Consider the following 21,489-nt stretch of genomic DNA (forward strand, 5'->3'; position numbering starts at 1 on the left):
CATTCAACCAAACTGGTTCAAAGTCAGAGTTCAAACACATTTCGGACTTTTAACTGACTTTAAAGTCCTTTAGCTTTGAGTGACCCTTCACCTTAATTATATTTACTTCATTAAAATAAATAATAACAAAATGGCCATAACATTATTGAGACTTTAACAAAAGTTCCACTACTGACTGTTAGAATTTTATCTCATTTTGAGCAGAACTCAAAAATGCTGGCCAGTACCAGTCCGCAGGGGAATTGAACCGTGGGTAATGGTGGGCCTGACTAACCAGGGCCCTGCCTGAATGGGAGACCCTCCAAAAGCCCTGCAAAATCAATAGATTTTGCTTTCTAAGTTTGCTAATTTTGATACTGTCTGTAATAGCGTGAATAAATAATAACTTCCATGATAAGTTCTGCTTATCTGCCTGATTCCTGACCCACACACTGTTAGTTCCAGGAGCAGCAGCAGATGGAGAGAGAGGGAAGCACCTCTTCCTAAAATGATGTAGCTGAAGACATGAGACCAGGAGGAGGTTGAAGTGGTGGTGGTGGGGATTTTTTTTTCTTAGAGAGCAAAAGCAAAAAGTCTCAAATCTGCTTTACTTTTCCAAATCTTTCCAAAGCAGTGCATCATACAGTCAACAGCAGTGATGGCTGGTCATAAAATTGTAACTCACACACTGTAGCCTCACATTTCAGAGCTGCTTCACTACAGCAGGGAATCAATGAAATGAGCAGATAGAAAAGTACAGGTTGTACTTGTTTTAATGTTGACGAGACAATTACAGTTATATCATGCACAACCACAGTGTAATTCACAGTATAGTCAGTCACAGTATGATTCACAGCAGCATTACACTTTTTATCAAATACAACATGAACAGAACAGGATTAGGTTTGAGGTTAAAACATTGCATTTGCATAGCAAATGACTCTTTAAGACAGCAATATACAAATTATAAATGTCTAAACAGTTTTTGACAGAGTTTGAAAATGCCATTTCAATGAGAATTGACCCAAAAGAAATGGATATATATATATTTGGATATATATATATATATATATATATATTATTGATATATATATATATATATATATATATATATATAATCACACATACATATTTTTTTTTGTATTCAGTTAAACATAGCAGCACCCCTCATCAAAACTCATTAAATTATTTCCTATGATCCAGCAGTGATTACTCTTGTCTGCATTCAAATCGGTTTTCTATTTAAACTTTTTCAAATTTAGTTAGTTTTATATTCAAATATGCTAAAGCAGCACTATGTACGATTTGTCTTAGCAGCATTACTGAGTCAAAAACAGGCTAAAATATGATGAGCGCGCACTGCTGTGAGTCGCTGTGTGCAACCTGAAATAATCATTTAAAAGTCAAAAAATTTTCAGACCTCGACAAACGTCTTCATGTATTAACGTCACACGCGCAGGCTGTAAAAGAAGGTCCAGCCTGATGTTTAGGTCTCAAAAGCTAAATCAACATTATACTGATGAAGATACGATGATGATGGTAGATAATTCACTCACAACCTCAGTAGAAACATCCCTCACCAAGCTTTGACTGAGCTCTCTTTGAGTTCTCCTTCCACACACTTACAATCATCAGACTCATGGGAAGACATAAAATGTTCCTCTGCACTTTGTGTGCAATTACACATTTCCACCATTAGAGGTCTCCAAATCCCCCAAACTTACATAGTGCTGCATTATCAGCTTCCAAGTTACAGCATGGAACTGACATAAGTGAAGTATCAGGTGCTCACCTGATATATTTATGGATAAATGACAAAACGGATGATGAGCTCAAACAGTTACTCTTCAAGTGAGCCACACGACACAAAGACAAGACTCTCAGTTGAAGTTTCCTTCACAGTTTCCTTTGCAGTTTGTTTTAATGAAGAAGAAAATTCCAACAACAGCTCCCAGCACTTCTGCAGCCAGACCCGCTACACAGAACATAGTCGGACCCTCACTGGGCAGAGTGAACTGCATATCTGTACAGCACAGAAAACAAACAAATACACAAATTTGAGTCCCACATTTTTACCACTTTTCAGCTTTATTCACAATATATACACAGTGGGATTGTTTACTCTATTCAGGTCTCTAAGCAGGTATAAATCTCACCCCATATTTTGATCAGAGGTCTTTTCAGAGCCACGTGCTCCACACTGCACACGTAGATGTCGCCCTCCTCTGGAATGAAGCTCAGGCGAGAGACCAGGTTGAAGGTTCCATCATCAGTAATGTAATATCTGCTGAGAGAAGCTTCACTCGTCACATCTATATCATTCTTGGACCATGAATCTCCAACATGTGGTGGGTAGAATCCAGTGATGTAACAGATGAGGGTGTTATTAGAGCCCAGCTCCACATCGTCCTCTGAGTAGAGTGAGCTTTGAGGAGCATCTGTGGATATAAAGACACAGTTTCAACATTAATCATCAAGAATATTTGTTCATAAGAAGCAACTTTTAATGTTTACATTATTTATGTTAATATTGTGATAGAGTGTCGCTCACAATTCAGTAAACCTAGAGTATCATTACAGACATACATAGTTGGTCTAAACAAATTTTGTTTTTTTTCTAAATATAGTTTTACATTTAATATTTTAATACAAGTAAAGCACTTCAATTAGCTGGGTTATTTATGTTTCTTACAGGTAAACTGATCAAACTAGATATTTAGAGCTTTAGAGCTGCTGTTAGACACTTTTCTGGTTTACTGTCTCTGATACTGTCTGCTATGGGCTGTTGTGTAACCTGAACATGCCTTTTATCATCTGCACATTGTGAAATTAAAGTAAATAAATGGGTAAAGAGCAGACTGGATGTTTGCTGGCCTGCTAGATAGTTGTGTACTACTTTGTCCCACTTCAGCTCATTTTTCCAGTGTAAAACAATGAAAACTGCTATCAGTAAAGCAGATTTGGCCCAGCAGGCCCACTTTGTGTAGCTGAGTTAAATGTTGGAGATTCATGAGTTCTTTAGATTGTCGTTGAAGCGTTTGTGATGGGCTGAAGTCTGAGCAACAACACACAGCAGACCGTTTTTCAGTTATTTTACTATTCATAAGAGGATTACACAGGTACGCACCAGTCGTTTGTCATGTTTGTCCACAGTATTCAATATTATGTCATACCATCTCTGTTTAGTGATGTAAGAAAACAAGTTTTCTGAGACGCTGGCGCTTTGCCGTGAATGAACCCCAACTGTCGCAACTATCTTGCCATTAATCGTCTCACAAAACCTTTGTTTTTTCACATTAGACACACATGGCTCATAAAAAAAGGGCTAAAGTTGAACAACAGGGAGGTCAATTTGTTATATTATGATCTACGTCTACAAAACAGCAGTTTCTTCAGGGTACTCAGGCCTTTCTTCTGTTTACTCTCATTCACTCACTCAGAGCCTCTGCTGTTTACACCCCATTTAGGCTTTTTACACCAAGGATCGCTGTCTCCCCCTGGAGGAGGGTCTCTAATAGTTTGAAACTAACTACTGTTAACTTTTAAGATTTTAATACAAACTGGTGCATCCTGCTTACCAGTTAGATGCTGAATATTACTGCTTTGTTTAAAATGTTATTGTTCTTTTTCTGACTACAATAATAAGTGTAATACTACTACTACTACCAATAATAATAATAATAATAATAATAATAATAATAATGATAATAATAATAATAATAATAATAATAATAATATAAATATAACATGTAGGATTCACCAGGGTCCCAATACTGGTACAAGATATCTCTTTTAAAGAGTTTTGTTTTTGTTCTATAAAAAACAAAACTGCCTGTTTTCCTGAATTATATGTAGGTTTGTGCTTTTTTACCCTATACAAACTAAACTCATGCACAGATCTGATTTAGCTTCTTAAGGGGGGCTTCTTCCCATTTCCCCCTATAGTTAACCTTGCAAAGTAACTTTTTTTCCATAAACTGTCATAATGCAGTCTTAACACATGCAGCTATTGATACATATGATTTATTATTGTAGGTAAATCATTTTCTCTGCACCATCTCTATTCTGTGTTTTATTTTCTTGTTATTCATTTTGTGCTGCAGTGATGATCGTGTCTCACCGTTTGGTTCTGCAGGTATTTGTAAGCTTTTACACAAACAGCCAAGTTTTGTTTACAGATTGTCACATTAGCCTCATAGGATCCTTCTTCACTGGTGAAAGGATCTGTGGCAGGGTCATCACTCCTTTCCCCTGACTGAAGTCAGCGTGCCACATTTCTTCTCCATCAAATCCATATATCTCCTCTTTCTCTGTATCAGAGCACAGGACTATGTTGGTGTCCTTGTGCTGAGCTGATGATAAAAGAAGGAGAAAAGAACATCAGTACACACATTCACACACACTGGTTTACTGGTTTAACCCTATGTGAACGGCAAAAATGGCTATTTCTGTTCATAACGTCTTCTTCTTCTTCTTCTTCTTCTTATTCTTCTTATTATTATTATTATTATTATATATCAGCCTTTTGTTGCTTAAATCATTTTCCTGTGCATCTTGTTCTCACTTTGGTCTAATTACTGTGATCAAGGGGGGGCAGTCATGGGCTGGAGGTTAGGGAACCAGCCTTGCGACCAGAAGGTCGCCAGTTCAATCCCCTGAGCCAACAATATGTGATCAAAGTGCCCTTAGGCAAGGCACCTAACCCCCAACTGCTCCCCGGGCACTGTGGATAGGGTTGTCCACCACTCCTGACAAGTGTGCTCACTGCCTCCTAGTGTGTGTGTTCACTAGTGTGTATGTGGTGTTTCACTGCACAGATGGGTCAAATGCAAAGGTGAAATTTCCCCATTGTGGGACTAATAAGGGTCCCTTAATCAAGGGGGAGATAAAACTGCTAACTTCTTATTTCAGATTTATATAATCACTGTTGTTGGAAGAAAACCTTGTATCTCCAAAATGGCAACTTTACAAGAGAAGGAAACTTTTAATGTCAATGGACCAGACTGTTTTCCAAGTCATTTTGGGCCGTTTCTTTTGGTCCATTCATCATGAAATTTGTATACATACACACACACAGACAGAGAAACTTCCAAACAAGAATTCGCAAAGAACATGAGAACACAGCAGCTATAAACAGGGAAATATTTCATAAAACAACATTCAGTGCAGTGAGCAGACTAGAACTGAGGTGAGAGCGACCTCTGCAGGTGGGGCGGTGGATCTGCGGGCAAGGACGTGATTTTATATATCGCTGTTGTCAGAACAAAACCTTGTATCTGCATTTTTTATTGTTTTTCAGTTTTTGACATAATTTGAAAAATTTTTGCCCTTTACATTGTACATAAATTTTATGATGAATGGACTAAAAGAAACGGCCCAAAATAACATGGAAAATTCTGGTTCCATTGACTTACATTAAAAATACAGTATGTTTTTTCCTTCTCCTGTAAAGTTACCATTTTGGAGATACAAGGTTTTGTTCCGACAACAGTGATATATACATATAGTTCTAATGGGGTGTGGAAAGAACAAACAAACAAACTCAAAAAGAGTTTTGCGTTTGCCATTTTTTGACAGAACAAGTCAGAAGTGCAGACTGAAAGCTGTCATATAGAATATTATATTCTTTAAACTGCTAATCTTTAACATTATTAAATGAAGCACCTCACTTGAGAGAATAAGATGATCTAATCATCGTCTATGATGCTGAAACTACTCATTCACTCTATTAACCTCACAGGAAGAACTACACAGATCACAGCATCACACCACACAGTTTCAGGTCAGGTTTCTTTGAAAGCAATAATTGATCCAGAAACTCTTCTGAATGTAAGTGTATAAAATAACCACAGAGCTGAAGGCTGGAAGCAGATACTGTGCACATGTGTTTGCTGTATATATTTTCCAGTAGAGCGAAATCACAGTGGAGAAAAGTTCAGGACTGAGCTGCACCAGTTTTGCGTAGGTTTATCCTTTTACTGAATTTGGTTCCACCACAAATCAGTAAGTCGTGTCGTCACTAGTAACTAATGCATTCATTGCTTTAACACGATGATGACATGTTCAGAACCAATCAGTAAACCCGCAGCCATGGAAACGCGATGACAGTTGGCTCTGACTTCTTTATGGAAAAATATCCAGCCTAGAAGAGAATGATGTGTCCAAATTAAACTGAATAAATCTATTTATCTATAACCATTGCTTCTCTATTCTTTAATATTTCCCTGAGGAAACCAAACATGCAGCTTTTCAAATAATGGTTTCTGGCTGACCAACACAACCGCACCCTCAGTTTAGACATGTGGGCAGCTGCTGAGTCTCACTGTCACGGTTTCCCCTTGTTCCTGTGTCTGTTTCTTGCTTTGTTTTGTAGCCATGTGCTTTCTGCCATGTGCTTGTGTTTTTGTTTTGGTTCTTGTTCTCCGCCCTTTCCCCGCCTTCCCCATTAGTATCTTCACCTGTCTGTAGTTTCTGTCTCCTCCCTCCCCCAGGTGTTCCCCATTTGTTGTAACCTTTATCTAGCCCTTTGTTTCAGTCAGTGTTTGTGTGGTCTACTTGCCACTTTGTCTGATGTAGTTGTTCTTTCCCTGCCTTGTGTTGTTTGCGCTTTGTTTCTTTAAGTCTTGTCGTTAGTTACTTTGTTAGCTTATCTTGGTAATTAAAGTCTGCTCGCACTTAAATCCAGCCTCCCTGCACTTCCCTTACTTGACACTCACTGAGCTGGAGCTGTGTGTGTTTAGCTTCATGCTCAGAGTTAAAACCAGGGCGATGATTAGAGCTGTAAGGAAAATCACAGCGTATAGGTTTTTAGCTAAGTTCATGATGCCTTTTTTGTGCTTTGAATGTGTTTCTGATGGCTTCCCCAAAAAGCACACCTGCTCAGGGGGTGTAAATATTTAATAACTACTAAGCTCAACTTTAAAACTAGCTTTTGTGGTGCGACTCATTTGGATTTAGTAATACATAAACCTGAACAGCTGGTGCAACCAGCCACAGGTGATACAAAGTGAAGTGCTAAATGTGTGCATCAGTGAGCCTCATCTGCTTTCACACACATATGAAATGGAGTGAGATCCCATTCTTAATCCATAGGGTTTAATATGATTTCGGTCCACCCTTTGCAGCTATAACAGCTTTAACTCTTATGGGAAGCCTTTCCACAAGGTTTAGGAGTGTGTTTGAGACTTATTGACCATTCTTCCAGAAGCACATTTGTGAGGTCAGACACTTATATTGGACGAGAAGGCCTGGCTCACAGTCTCCACTCTAATTCATCCCAAAGGTGTTCTGTTGGGTTGAGGTCAGGACTCTGTGCAGGCCAGTCAAGTTCTTCCACACCAAACTCGCTCATCCATGTCTTTATGGACCTTGCTATGTGCACTGGTGCGCAGTCATGTTGGAACAGGAAGGGGCCAAACTCCCCAAACTGTTCCCACAAAGTTGGGAGCATGAAATTGTCCAAAATCTCTTGGTGCTGAAGCATTAAGAGTTCCTTTCACTGGAACTAAGGGGCCGAGCCCAACTCCTGAAATACAACCCCACACCATCATCCCCCTACACCAAACTTTACACTTGGCACAATGCAGTCAGACAAGCACCGTTCTCCTGGCAACCGCCAAACCCAGACTCGTCCATCGGATTGCCAGATGGAGAAGTGTGATTGGTCACTCCAGAGAACACGTCTCCACTGCTCTAGAGTCCAGTGGCCGCGCTTTACACCACTGCATTCCACGCTTTGCATTGCGCTTGGTGATGTAAGGCTTGGATGCAGCTGCTCAGCCATGGAAACCCATTCCATGAAGCTCTCTACGCTGTTCTTGAGCTAATCTGAAGGCCACATGAAGTTTGGAGGTCTGTAGCGATTGACTCTGCAGAAAGTTGGCGACCTCTGCGCTCTATGCGCCTCAGCATCCGCTGACCCCGCTCTGTAATTTTATGTGGCCGACCACTTCGTGGCTGAGTTGCTGTCGTTCCCAATCGCTTCCACTTTGTTATAATCCCACTGACAGTTGACTGTGGAATATTTAGTAGTGGGAAATTTCATGACTGGAATTGTTGCACAGGTGGCATCCAATCACGGTACCATGCTGGAATTCACTGAGCTCCTGAGAGCGACCCATTCTTTCACTAATGTTTGTAGAAGCAGTCTGCAGGCCTAGGTGCCTGGTTTTATACACCTGTGGCCATGGAAGTGATTGGAACACCTGAATTACACCTTGGAAGAATTAAACATGCAAATTTATACTAAACCTATTCAAATAAAGGACAATACAGATACGGACACATAAATAACTCAGTAACAAAATTATTGAAAATGACAAATAAAGTTAAATTATTTTAGAAATAAAATATTAAAGTTGATAATAAATTTGATCGGTACATAAGTTACATTTGTATATGTGTTTTAATAACTTCATTGAACAGAAAAGTCAAAAGTGAGAAATCATAAAAAAGGCAGAATAGCCTTTAGATAGATAGATAGATAGATAGATAGTTTCATGACCTCATTTATTCTACCTGAATTAGTGCCATAGACCTCACCTCATTTATAGGAACAGATTTGTGTAGGGTCATGAATATGTGTAGGTTCTGTGCTGTTTGCTTTGAAATTTTTAGTCAAAAATGGCAGCAGCGCTACCGCAGCACCATCTAGCGGCGGTTGTCCAAATAACACCAGCATTTCTTTTCTTAGGCTTATATACCCTTTGGTTATATTTCTAATATAATGGGAGAAATAGGAAGCGGCCAGGTTCCCCCTAAACTGGTTCTGGTGTTACAGTAAAGATTATATATCATCTCTGGTCGTGTATAATAAACGGTGTTTGTTACTTCAATACATTGTATATAATGTTGTTTAGCAAGTCATAAACCTTATTCATATAGTATTTGGCCAGTAAACACTCTTTTTTTTTTTGCTACGCTGCTTGAAATGTTGTGATGGGGCATATAGCAGCACCTCAGTCCATAAAATCAGTGTTATTAGTCATGTTTCCAGTGATTTTCTGCTCACACTGCAAGCGATAACCTGAAGATGCAGCTTGTTTCCATCAAACTAAATTTTATTTACTTATTTTTTTGAAAAACATGTTTAACATCTTTCCATCACTAATTTCATCTATGTTGTAACTGGTGCACCTTGTGCTTCCACAACTTCCCAAACATGTACTGATAATGAAATCTAGTTTATTTGATTTAGTTTTATTCATCCATCAGAACCGTTGAAGATTTCTCTACCATATAGAGCCCTATGAGCATTTTCACTAGAGGAATCAGAGCTATCTATCTACATCAGGGACACCAGTGCTGCTTAATTCTGGTCCAGTAGATCTACCACCATGGAGGCTGCAGATCTAACACACCTGGCTCTCCTGGCTCTATTATTCCCTTCATTACCTGGATCAGGTGTATTAAATTTGGGTTGGAGCTAAACTCTGCAGGGTGGGAGATCTCCAGGACCAGGATTAAACAACCTGATCTCCTTCTGAAATGAAGGGCATCCAAGCACAATGCCAAGCGTTGGAAGGAGTGGTGTGAAGCACTGCCACTGATCAATGGAAATGCACTCTGTGGAGTGATGAATCAGCTTCTCTATCTGTCAGTCTGATGGATGAGTCTGGGTTTGGCGAATGCCAGGAGAACTTTACCTGCCTGACTGCACTGTGCCAACGTTAGTTCCAGTGAAGGGAAATCTTAATGCTTCAGCAAAGCTGTTTTGGACAGTTCTGTGCTTCCAACTTTGTGGGAACAGTTTGGGGAAGAACCTTTCCTGTTCCAGCATGACTGAGCCCCAATGCACAAAGCAAGGTCCATAAAGACATGGCTGGGTGAGTTTGATGTGGCCCTCACAGAGCCCTGACCTCAACCCTGGGGCTCATGATCTTTTCTGAGTGAAGTGGCACACATGAAAACAAAAAAGACACTGTTTACCTGTAAATGTAAAAAAGCTGGATGTTGCAGTGTGGGGAATTAAAAACAACCTTCAGATTCCCTCAGATTTCCTACCACATATTCTCTCCTAAGGAAGCCAGCTTCATTGAATGTAATCCAAAATACCCAAATAAGACATCATAACTCAATAAAGGCAGAGATTCAACTAGATATTGATATAAATGGATATTTTATGTACGATTCTCCCACTTATGTGCCACTTGCAACTACAAAATGTACCGTATCATGCAGTCGCTATAAAGTGTAAGATACTCTCAGCCACTACATGTCAGTCATTTTCTTTCTCCCACAGTTCAGGAGAGGCTGCAGAAAGAGATCTGTGTGTCTGTCTTATCCTCATCATGTCTAAACCTTATACATGGAGTAACAATTCCAAAACCTAGTTTATATGTTATTTATGTAAGGGCCAGGACTGGCGATTGACCCACGCAGGCCACCAGAGGGCAGTGCAGGGCTGCTCCTAATCAGGGGAGATCCAGTACACCTGTGGGACGGCCTGTTTAAGAGCGAGTCTCAGTTTCAGCCTCACTCAGTCTTTGTATGAAGTTCCTACAAACGGCTCGGCTGATACCGTCTCGAGTTGCTACTCCTTACTACTTAAACAAACAAACAAATGAACAAAAAAAGCCTGTATTAAAGGAAGTGTCTTTTGTTAAACGTGAGATCAAAGAAATCTTTTGGTTAAGGAGTCTTCAGTTGGCGTTTGTTTTTGTTTCATGCTGGCCTGCTTCCGTGGCAGTTCTTTGTTCTCCCCCCACGGTAGTGTTTAGGCAGGAATTCAACGTTTTCAGGCTCATTGTTTAACTATCCTTGTTAAATGTTCCTCTGTCTAATTAGCTCTGCATTAGGGTTCTCTTTGAGCTTGTGTTGGTGACGCACTCGGTTTGGATTTCCCTCTGAGTGGGTCACTCATTACAGTCTAGTTGAGATGGAGAGGGAATCCATATAGCAGCACTACACTGCATAATATCAGTGCTCATTAGTTATGTTTCCGGTGATTTTCTATGCAGTACTAAGCAATAAAGTGAACATGCAGCTTGTTTCTACCAAGCTAATATTAATGAACTAATTAATTTTTATTTATTTTATTCACCCCCCCCCCCTCCACACACACACCCAATTTATCCAACTGAATTTTGTCACTAAAATTGCTTTACATAATGACTTTTTCCAAAACTGTTGTCTCATAGGTTTATGGATACTGAAGACATTGAGAGTTTTTTGGTTACACTTTTTATTTTGATCCTCTTCTCCACTTTCTACACCTTTAGCTGGATATATTACAGTTAGGGCTATGATTAAGGTTAAGGTGAGGTTTAGGAGAAGGTATAGATATTTGCTTTTAAGTTAGAGATTAGGATTAGGTCTAGGATTAGGGTTAGATTTAAGAAAACCTTTCACAAAACTTCAAATTCAGTTGTATCTGACAGCTATCTAATTGAATGGTAGTTAAAGACAGACTGAGCATCTCCAGTGGACCATCCAAATAAAGTGTTACCGCATTTGACACTTGAGGAGATTCCCTAAAAGTTTGGCTCTGAAAAGAACCTCATGAAGAAATCGTGAACTGTATTGTATCATTTTTCATAAATGATGGAGGATGACCAGCTGCCTCTTAGTCAGACTTAACAGTGATTTCAGTAAAAAGGCAACATCAGGGAAGCGTCTGAGATGAGGAGGAGTTATAATCTCTCAGACAGAGGCGGCAGCATTTATTTATAATGTGCCATAATCAGTGACCGCTATGAAGGTCAGCTTTCTTATCACTCTCACAAGTGAAGTTTGCTTTGTTCTTAGACAGACTTAATAGCACATTTCCTTTTTACTTGTTCCTCTGTCGATGTCTTTCTAGATGTCTTTTTATTCAGATTCTTTCTGATGATTATGTAAGAACGTTTGAACAGGCAGCACTGCTTTACAGTTATAAGTCCAGTTATTAGCAACATGCACTTCTGTAGTCTTTATGAATCTGCAAGCTACTGTGTTTCATTTTATGGTCTTTGATAGAACATATGGCACCAGAATCACCCAGAAGGAACCATGTGCAACTCTGTGTGAATGTGTAGTGCTGGTATTGCCTTACATTAAAGACATAATGGTATCTTTCTACAAAAAAAGATTGATTTCAGCGTGGAATAATGTTTACTGATGTGGATTGCTTTCAGTTCTTATTATTCTTAATTTAGAAGCTTCCAACTTTCAGAACTGCTGTGATGGACAGCTGCATCTAACAAACAAAACATGACTCTGTTTTGGTTCTAGTTTTGGCGAGTTAGTTTGTGCCAAATGACACCACAACCACGAAATGATCAGAGCAGTGTGGAAAAGTCCCTGCTGAGTCAAAAACACTTTCGGCAAGTGAACCAATGAAAGAGCAGCAATACAGCTGCATTTTTAGTCTCTGGGGAGAGTTTATATGGAGAGTTCACCTGCAAATCAAACACTTTATAGGACCACCTTGACTGATTTTCCACTCAGCAGTTATAAATAGGCACAGTGGGCTGCGGTGTGGGTTTAGCAAGTGGCCCACATGCAGATTTGACTAGAATTTAATGCACAGAAATGACAGAATGGAATTGAAGGTCAAGCTTACAAAAGGCCTCATTATTTACCTGAAATTACCTTAAACATTACTTATAATTTTAGGGTGAATGGGTGAGACTGAACTGCTGTAAACTGAATAAACAGAGATATGTGTCTTGGTTTTCCTCACAAAACAGTTTAAATATTATTATATATATATATATATATTATCTATTATATTTTATATTAGTTCTATTTATTATTTTTTAGTTTTTTGAATTAGTTTTCAGATGTGTGCTGAAAAGTGAATGGTATGTTTTAACTTTAACAGCAGTGTTTATATAGTACAAACCCCATTTCCAAAAAAGTTGGATGTAAGAAAAACAACAATATTTGAGTTGCCCTTCTTCCATTTTTATGTCTGTTGAACCTTTTTTTAACAAAAGGTACAAAGAAATGACTTCTAATGTTTTGGCTGACCAACTTGATTGCATTTTGTAAATATAAATAAATTAATTTGTTTATATTTACAACACACTCAAAGTTGGGACACAGGCAATACAAGAGTGAAAAGCTAAGAGAATATTCAAGTTACACAATTCTGAAACAGGTGAATTGGTAACAGGTGAGGGTATTATGATTGCTTAAAAAAAGAGCATCCACCAAACGCTCAGTCTTTGCAAGCAAAGATGGATATTGGCTCACAAATTTTTGTCAACTTTGCCAGAGAATTGTCACAATTCAAAGATTTTCTTAAAGCAAGATTTCAAAGAATTTATTTCAGAGAATCCAGAGAAATCATGACAGAAACCAATGTTGAATGTGTGTAACATTCAAGCCCTCAGATGGGACTGCATGAGAAACCGTCATGCTACTGTGCTAAATATAACCACATGGACTCAGAACTTCAGAAAACCATTGTCACTTAACACAGTCCACCACTGCATCAAGAAATGCAACTTAAACCTCTATTACACAAGGAGAAAGCCATACCTTTATTTTCTACACAGAAACGCCGCCGAGTTCTCTGGGCCGAGCTCATCTCAGACAGTCCAAAAGACAGTGAAAATGTGTGCCTTCGTCAGATGAGTCTACGTTTCAGCTTGTTTTTGGAAAGAAATGGATGTTGAGTTCTCCATGCCGATAATGAAAGGAACCATGCAGACTTTTTTTTTTGTTGAGAAAAGTGCAAGAGTCAACATCTGTCATGGTATGGGGTGCTTCAGTGCCCACAGCATGGGTGACCTGCATAACTGTGAAAGTACCATTGACGCAGAGGTGTATATTCGAATTTTAGAGAGACACATGCTGCCATCAAGAAAATGTATTTTCCCAGGATGTTAATGATTATTTCAGCAATACATTGCTAGGCCTCATTCTGCACATGCTACCACACTGTGGCTTTGTAGACAAAGAGAGCATGTTCTGGACTTCCTGCAGTCCAGATCTGTCTTCTATTGAAAATGCATGGCACATCAAGAAGAGAAGAATCAGACAACAACAACTATGGACTGACAAAGGTGTTACGACTGACTGCAACATGTTAGCTTATATATATATATATATATATATATATATATAAATTGTCCCATACTTTGTATAAGTAAATACTTTTTTATCAAATACTAGTTCAGTGAGTCAAATCAAGTGTGTTGCTGGTTTGTTTCAGTGTTAGCACTGAGCAGTTTAGCGCCAGCCCTTTATGGAATGGAAATAAGTCTCAGACTCTTTTTGAAATTAATGATAATGTATCTGCTTTTGTTTCCAGATAAATGGATAAATGAGTTGTGCTCATACTTGATCTGTAATTATGACCCTACAATTAACATTAATAAAATAATTGCTTCTATCAACTCATATAATCTGTGTAAATGACTTTCACAGAGAGACTTAAAACACTGAGGCTTCACAAAGAAATTATTATGAAATGTGTTTATTAAAAGCAGTAAAATGCATACAAAATCTATAGCCTATAAAACATCCAATTCAACATTGTGACACACTGAGCTCCTGATCACAACAGTCACTTATGTATGGTAATCTGTTAAAATGCAACATCACTGAAAAGCAGACTGCTGAAATAATTATTAAAGCTAAACCCACTACTGAAATGGCAGGGACTGTTAATACTCTGGCTCTTAAGGACTTTATATTAGCCTTTGAAGAGGTATCCTGGATAACCCACCCTGGACCTTTGTACCTTTTGTGTTTCTCTATTGGTGTAGTGATGTATGTGCGCTTGCATTTTCCTGTGATCTTTGTCTAAACCTGAATGAGAAATGAAATCTCCTAAATTATTGATACTTACTAGATTATTGATATTTGTAAAAAAAACAAAAAAAAAAACAAAGTAAAAGATGGAACATTAAAATGAAACCTGTATCTGATAGTACATAGATCTAGTTTAAATAATTCTTCAGTTTTATCATATTTAGTCTAGTTTTGTTCAGTATACCAAAAGAATATTTAAAACTTGAGTCTGAGCTGTAAAAGGGCCTCTTTTTATAAAACCAGTAGAAGGCCGAAGCGTTTTCAATTAATGTATATAAATATTTAACTTGTATAATGGCAAGTCCAGAAATATGTCTATTGACCAAAATCAAACAAGTTCCTCTCACCTACTAACATAAAGACTCCTAAAAGAAAAGTATCAAGCTCATACTTCGGCAAACATTGATATTTTGTAAGGAAGTTGTGTAATAAACTTCACTGCTTCACCACCTGACATTAAAGATGACTCCTCTATATCATCAGAAGAACCTGCAAGAATTCAGACAAATTTTGACAGAATTAAGCCATCATTTGGTGGTACATGAAAACAGGGTTTTGAATTACAAACAAAAAAGGAGAAATACAGTAAAACCTTATCTTCACAAGACACCTACAAAAAGCAATGAATAATTGTATCATATAGACACACATTCATACATAAGTACTTCATAATAATCAATATAAATTGAACTCTCATGTCTCATTTCTCCACTGACCTGGAGATTTCTTCTTGTAGTAGATGAATCCAGCAGTGGACAGGATGATCCCCAACACGAACCCTGAAGCTCCGATAATAATCTTGTTCCTCTCAGATTCAGGAAAAGAACCCTCTGTGGGACATAAACACATTGTCATTTCTGGATCATCCAATGGTTTTATGGACGTGTGCCCAGGTGCCACTAGGGGGCCCCCGTGAGCAATTCTGAGAAAATCTAAACAGCTGTTTCGTCTCGTGGTGGGAACTTTCTTACTGCTGTGTCGGTAGTAGACACAAGCAAGCGACAAGAACAAAACCAAAACACTTCCAATACAGTCAATGAAGCTGTCTACATTAGCTGAGGGATGCGGTTTGGGGTGATGCAGCGTTTTTAACGGACACCGCGTTTCTGCTCTGCCATTCCTCCTTAAAATGGATGAGGAGAAAGTCTTCCATGAAATAGAGAGGAGAGGGATGTTTACGACCCTTCCAGTAAACGGTTTGGAGAGAAGCTGGCAGAGTCCTGGAAGTTAGAGGTGAATATAGTTTGTTTTGTGTTAGCTAGTTAGCTGGCTAAGTAGACCTAGCACATAAAAGTTAACCTCTTATTCTCCAGGGTATATATATATATATATATATATATATAATTATTATATATATATTATATATATTATTATCCATCTGAATATACGTGACCAAATCGTAAGGCAAATTATTCAGTAACTGCATGAAATAAATGTGAATTTTTATTTATTTATTTATTTTAATTTTTTTGTAAAAGTTTCCCTCAAATTAACAGTAAATGTGTTTTATGATCACACATATTGCTTTATGCTTACAATTTACTGCTGAAAGCCAAAAATCTTAGACGTTCTTTGTATTATTTTATAAAAATAATGTTTACAGAGCAGATCACTGAAGAGACGCCATCTGTTTATAGTTTATAGCCCAGATTTGTGGAAAAATGGGTCGACTTTCAGTAGAAAAGAGTTCAGCTTCTTTTATTATAAGGGTTTAAAATTACATCACCCATCTATTTGACTGGAAAGAAGACAGTTTCAGAGTTGAAACGGTTAACTAGCATAACTGAGCTGCCCACGTTTAGGCAGGTAAAATGCTATTTAAACCATGTGAGTACCAATGTTAAATGTGGGGTTGAAATATAACCCGTTAGATACTGTATTAAATACAGGCCCCAAACAGCTGCACAGCTCATCAGTAAAGCAGCTATGTTTTGATAGGTCTGTGTTTTGTTTACATTTTGACTTGATGTGCACTTGACATTTCCAGTGTAGACATCCTGAAGGCCATGCGATGCCATACTACATTTACAATATGCCTGCACACTTAAAAATGACGTTCTTCAAAGGTTCTTTAGTAAAGAAAATGGTCCTATATAGAACCATGAACGCTGAAAGAGCCCTTGCATACTCTTCAGATTGATGTAGAACGTGCTGGAGACGGTTCTATACAGAATCTTTTTGAAAACGGTTCTATATAGCACCCAAAAGGGTGCTCCTGTTGTTATGATGTCAAGATTGTAACAATAGAAGGACCCTTCTGGTGCTATATAGAACTCTTTTCAAAATGGTTCTATATAGAACCATCTACAGCACATTTATGCACATTTTCCATCAAACTGAAGAACGCTTTCATGATGTAAAGAACCCTTTAATCATGCAAAGGGTTCATTGAGTGTTCATGGTTTCATACAGGACCATTTTCTTTACTAAAGAACCCTTGAAGAACCCTCTTTTTTAAGAGTGTGCTGTTAGGACACAGTGTGATTTGTCATTGTGTTATGGCTCATCAAAATTCAGATGCTCTCCATGTCTTTCCAAAACGTCCACTTCACTGTCTCCTTCAACCACTGCTTAGCAACCATTACATTATCCACCATTACCTTGGTCAAGCCTTCAGTTGTTTAACAGAGGATATCAATTTCCAAAGCCATAAAATATCACTGTGTTAAAGAAAAAAGATGCATTCTCCATGTTGCTGTGATCTGTGAACTGTCATCAAAGGTAAGATATAAATAAAATAAAATGAAAAAAAACCCACTATGGCAGTATTTTATGTTTTGTTTTGGGTTTGCTGATGTTTTTTTTCCAGCTTTATATACATTTCAGCTATCCAATTTTAATTTGTCATCTTCATTGTTCAAAATGTTGCGCTTGTCAAGTACAGATGCATGCTTTATAGAGGAGTTTGTTGGGTTGATGTTAAGCAGCATTCTCATTAAGTGCAAGTAATCTTGCTGCTATTTTTGTCTAGACTGAAAAAAACATCACATTTATAGCAGTGATGTGCCCAACACCATGGTTAATATGCTGCCATCGTGGTGATGCATAGGGTTCATATAACCTGCTGTGATATCATTTAAAAAAAAAATCACCAACCACCCAGAAAAGGTAGTCAGGTAGGGGACCACTAAGTATTTGTGCCCAGGGGCCAATAACTTGATGATACAGACCTGTGCCTTGTGAAAGTGAGGAGGCTTGTGTGCATCAGAGAAGCAGGGGACTATAATGCCTGGAGTTCTAACTCCTTTTAGGGTCTCCCAGGGCAGAAAGGTCTTAACAGAGGTGCCAGACTAAACCTACACAATACAGGATGATGTCATCAGCGGACGATCACAGAGGTCACAACAGCAATGACACCAATTCAACTGAAAAGGCATGAAGGCAATGGTAAGCCGCTTCTGTACCAAACCAACCACATGGGTAGACAACAAGAGAATGATTGTGGAGATGAGTGCCAGAAGATGGGACCCTCAGGTTGGAAGGCACATAACTTGTTACCAGAGAGTCCGACTTGAGTCACGAATTTGATGACTTTAGACTTGACTCGAGAAAAGCGAGAAACACTTATTTTATTTCGGAAGATAAGCGAAGTGTTTAGAGTTCAAGTTCACCTCCTTACGCTGGAAACAAGCGAAGCATCAACAGCATTAATGTGCCCAACTCAGCACTTAAACTCCCGCAGTCTTACTGGAGAAACTCGAAGATTAGGACTACTGACTTGGGACTTGAGACTCGCTTGTACTGATTCTGGACTTGAATCGAGACTTGACTATCTTGACTCGGGACTTGACTTGGGTCTTGAGTGTGAAGACTTGAGCCTTACTTGTTACTAACTTAGTGACTTGTTCCTACCTCTGCTTGTTACTGAGAAAGAGCTGAGAACAATGATAAACCATCAGACTTCCAAAATATGACCTGGAGAAAATACCACTTGTCTTTAAAGAAAACATTGGGAATTTCAAATGCTGGACATCATTGACAGAGAACCAGAGGAGCTATGGATTGAACTCAAAGAGGTCATCAAAGAAGAATCAGAGAAAAACCTGGGAGGAATGAAAAGAAGAAAGAAAGAAGAAGACTAAGGTTATGACAACAAGAAAGACTGCTAGCTTTACCATTGATGGAGAAGATGTGAAAATGGTGGACAGCTTTTACTTACTCATATCTATTATTAACAACAGAGGGTCCAACAATATGACACAGATTGATGCTGGGCAGAACAAGAACGAAGGAGCTTGAAAAGATCTTCAATTGCAATGATTCGTCTCTACAAACAAAGATCGGCATTGTCCAGGCTGTGGTCTTCTCTGTGGTTCAAGCACACAAGTGAGCCAGAAGAGTATAGATGCTTTTTAACTTTGGTGTTGGCTGAAGACTTTTGAGAGAAACTTGGACGGCGAAGAAAACAAACAAATGGATCCTGGACTAAATCAAGCCTCATCTCTCATTTATAGCCCAGATAACCAAACTGAAGCACTTATTTTGGACATATTTTGAGAGGAATCAGTTCCTTGGAAAAGATCATTATGCTTGGAAGAGTTGAAGGTGAAACAATAAGAGGACGACCAGCAACAACATGGGTGGATACAATCAGAGGAATCATGGACCAGCCATTCAGAAGCCTGAAGACCCAAACAGAAGACAGAATATTCTGGAGGGACATTATCCACATGTGTGCCAGGAGTCGGAAACTTAATAATAATGCTAATATAAGTTCTGATGATTCTTTATTGACATTTGATGACAAGCATGGTCTGTTATAATGTGTGTTTATTCTCACCCCAGTCAATGATGATGGGCTCCTTGGAGCTGGTGTGTTCCACCACACAGGTGTGAGTGGACCTGGTAGTACCAGTCTCCATCAGCCATCTCCTCAGTGGAAATCACACCAGAGGTCACCTTTTTACCATCTCTCAGCCAGTACACATCGATGGCTGGGGGGTAGAAGTCGTATGCACTGCACATCAGCAAGGCTGGATGACCCTCACTGGCCAACTGTTCTGACCTTAGACGGACCTTTGGCTCCACTGCACACATCAGATATTATTAGTGCATTAACAAAATCATTTTTTAAACTCTGATTTAATATTAATAAAGTAAACTATGATACTGGCAGATGGAGATTTACCTAATTAACCTAAGGGCAAAATTAGCATATTGGTAAATATGCCAAAAACCAGGAATATAATTAGAAAGAATTTTTAAATAATCATATTTGTAATCATTTTTATTTTAATATATATTTTTCATATTTTGTTGTAAAAAAATAAGAATATAATAGCATATCCTTATCACAAGACACTCTTTATGCTGCATAAGATATAAATGTTTACACTGTAAAAAAATCCAACTCACTAAATGTTGGGCAACATTTTAAAAATACAGTTGGCCCAACTTTCTCATGTTGATTTAACTGACTGAACAACCTGTACTGAGTTTATGACTGACTCGTAACAGACACGCTGCATCTGCTGACAATTTCAAATTAATGTAACGTTTTTCATGGGTTCTAGGACCTGGGCAGTTCTGCTGTTGAGCAAACTGACCCAGTGGCATTCAACTGATTCCCTACACACATGGAGCTACATAACAGAGTCTATCAAACCCAGTGTACAAAACTACACATAGATTTTGCAAAAGTTAACACAAACAGCCGTTAGCAGACTCTGTTTGGTTTATATTGTACATGCTGGTTTGAGTAGATTTTCCTATAGTAGGCTGGCCATTAGCTAGCTAGATAACGCTAACTAACATGCCGATGGGCTACTAACCCAGCTAACATGAAGAGACGGTGCAAGCTCAGCTGTGAGTCTCTTCGTTTAAATTAGTGTTTGCTCTCACAAATAATAAGACAAAAGTTTGTTTTTTTTTTTTTTCCATTTTCAATAAACTGTTGTGTACACTTGTTAGAGTTGTTAGCTAACTAGCTAACCTGTTTGTGCAAGCTTAGCTAACGTTAGCAGGCTAAGTTAATAGCTCTGCTGGAAGACCGGCTCAGTTCTGGATAACTTGTGCTAACCTATGACAAACAAAGCCTCAAATCTGAGAATGAGATGTTGAGCAAGAATGTAATGGTTACATAAACTAAATTTTCTTTGTTAAACAAAGAAAGAAAAGTACAACTCAAAGACTAGTTGTACTTCTTAGTATGACAAATGTTCTAATGTTAGCTCAACGAAATATTTGTTTTAGCATTGACAAAAAAAAAAAAAATCAGTCAGTAGAACAAATAATTTACAAAAGTCAACCAATCAGGGAAATTCTGTACCAAGTTCTTCTTTTTGCACAAGCTACAATTTTTTGCAGTGTGTGTATATGTGTGTGTGTGTGTGTGTGTATGTATGTGTGTGTGTGTGTATATATATATATTATGGCAAGCCAAACAGGAAATATTTCATGAACTTTGATATATATTGAATGAACTGTGATATACAATGAACATTGATATATATGGATCGAACATTGAGATAAAAAAAAAAAATGAATACTATAATTTATAAAATGTTTTGTTCAGACAGAGAGGGACTTTTGGGGTTGTGTGTGTTGTAGCCTTGTCCCTCCCCCACCTGCTAAACAGACTGTTTACACTGTTATTTAATGTAGTTATGTTGTTGTTCGTCAGTTACAGTGTGTGTATGTGTTTACTGTGTTATTTTGTGTCCAGCTCAGAGTCAGTGGGAGTGCATTTGTGTTTGGTGACCATCAAAAGAAAGAGTAGGGCTAGGAGTGACCGACCTCAATTTTCAGTTGCTTTTCAAGTGGCATTGT

The 21,489-nt window shown here is 38.3% G+C and overlaps 1 pseudogene; it reads right to left on the bottom strand.

The window, feature by feature from the left end:
* Nucleotides 1–1,859: 1,859 nt before the first annotated feature.
* LOC118801629 lies at nt 1,860–19,583 on the bottom strand (annotated as a pseudogene).
* Between the last annotated feature and the right edge of the window lie 1,906 nt (nt 19,584–21,489).

The sequence above is a fragment of the Colossoma macropomum genome, unplaced genomic scaffold (assembly GCF_904425465.1).
Source record: "Colossoma macropomum unplaced genomic scaffold, Colossoma_macropomum, whole genome shotgun sequence".
Lineage (NCBI taxonomy): Eukaryota > Metazoa > Chordata > Actinopteri > Characiformes > Serrasalmidae > Colossoma > Colossoma macropomum.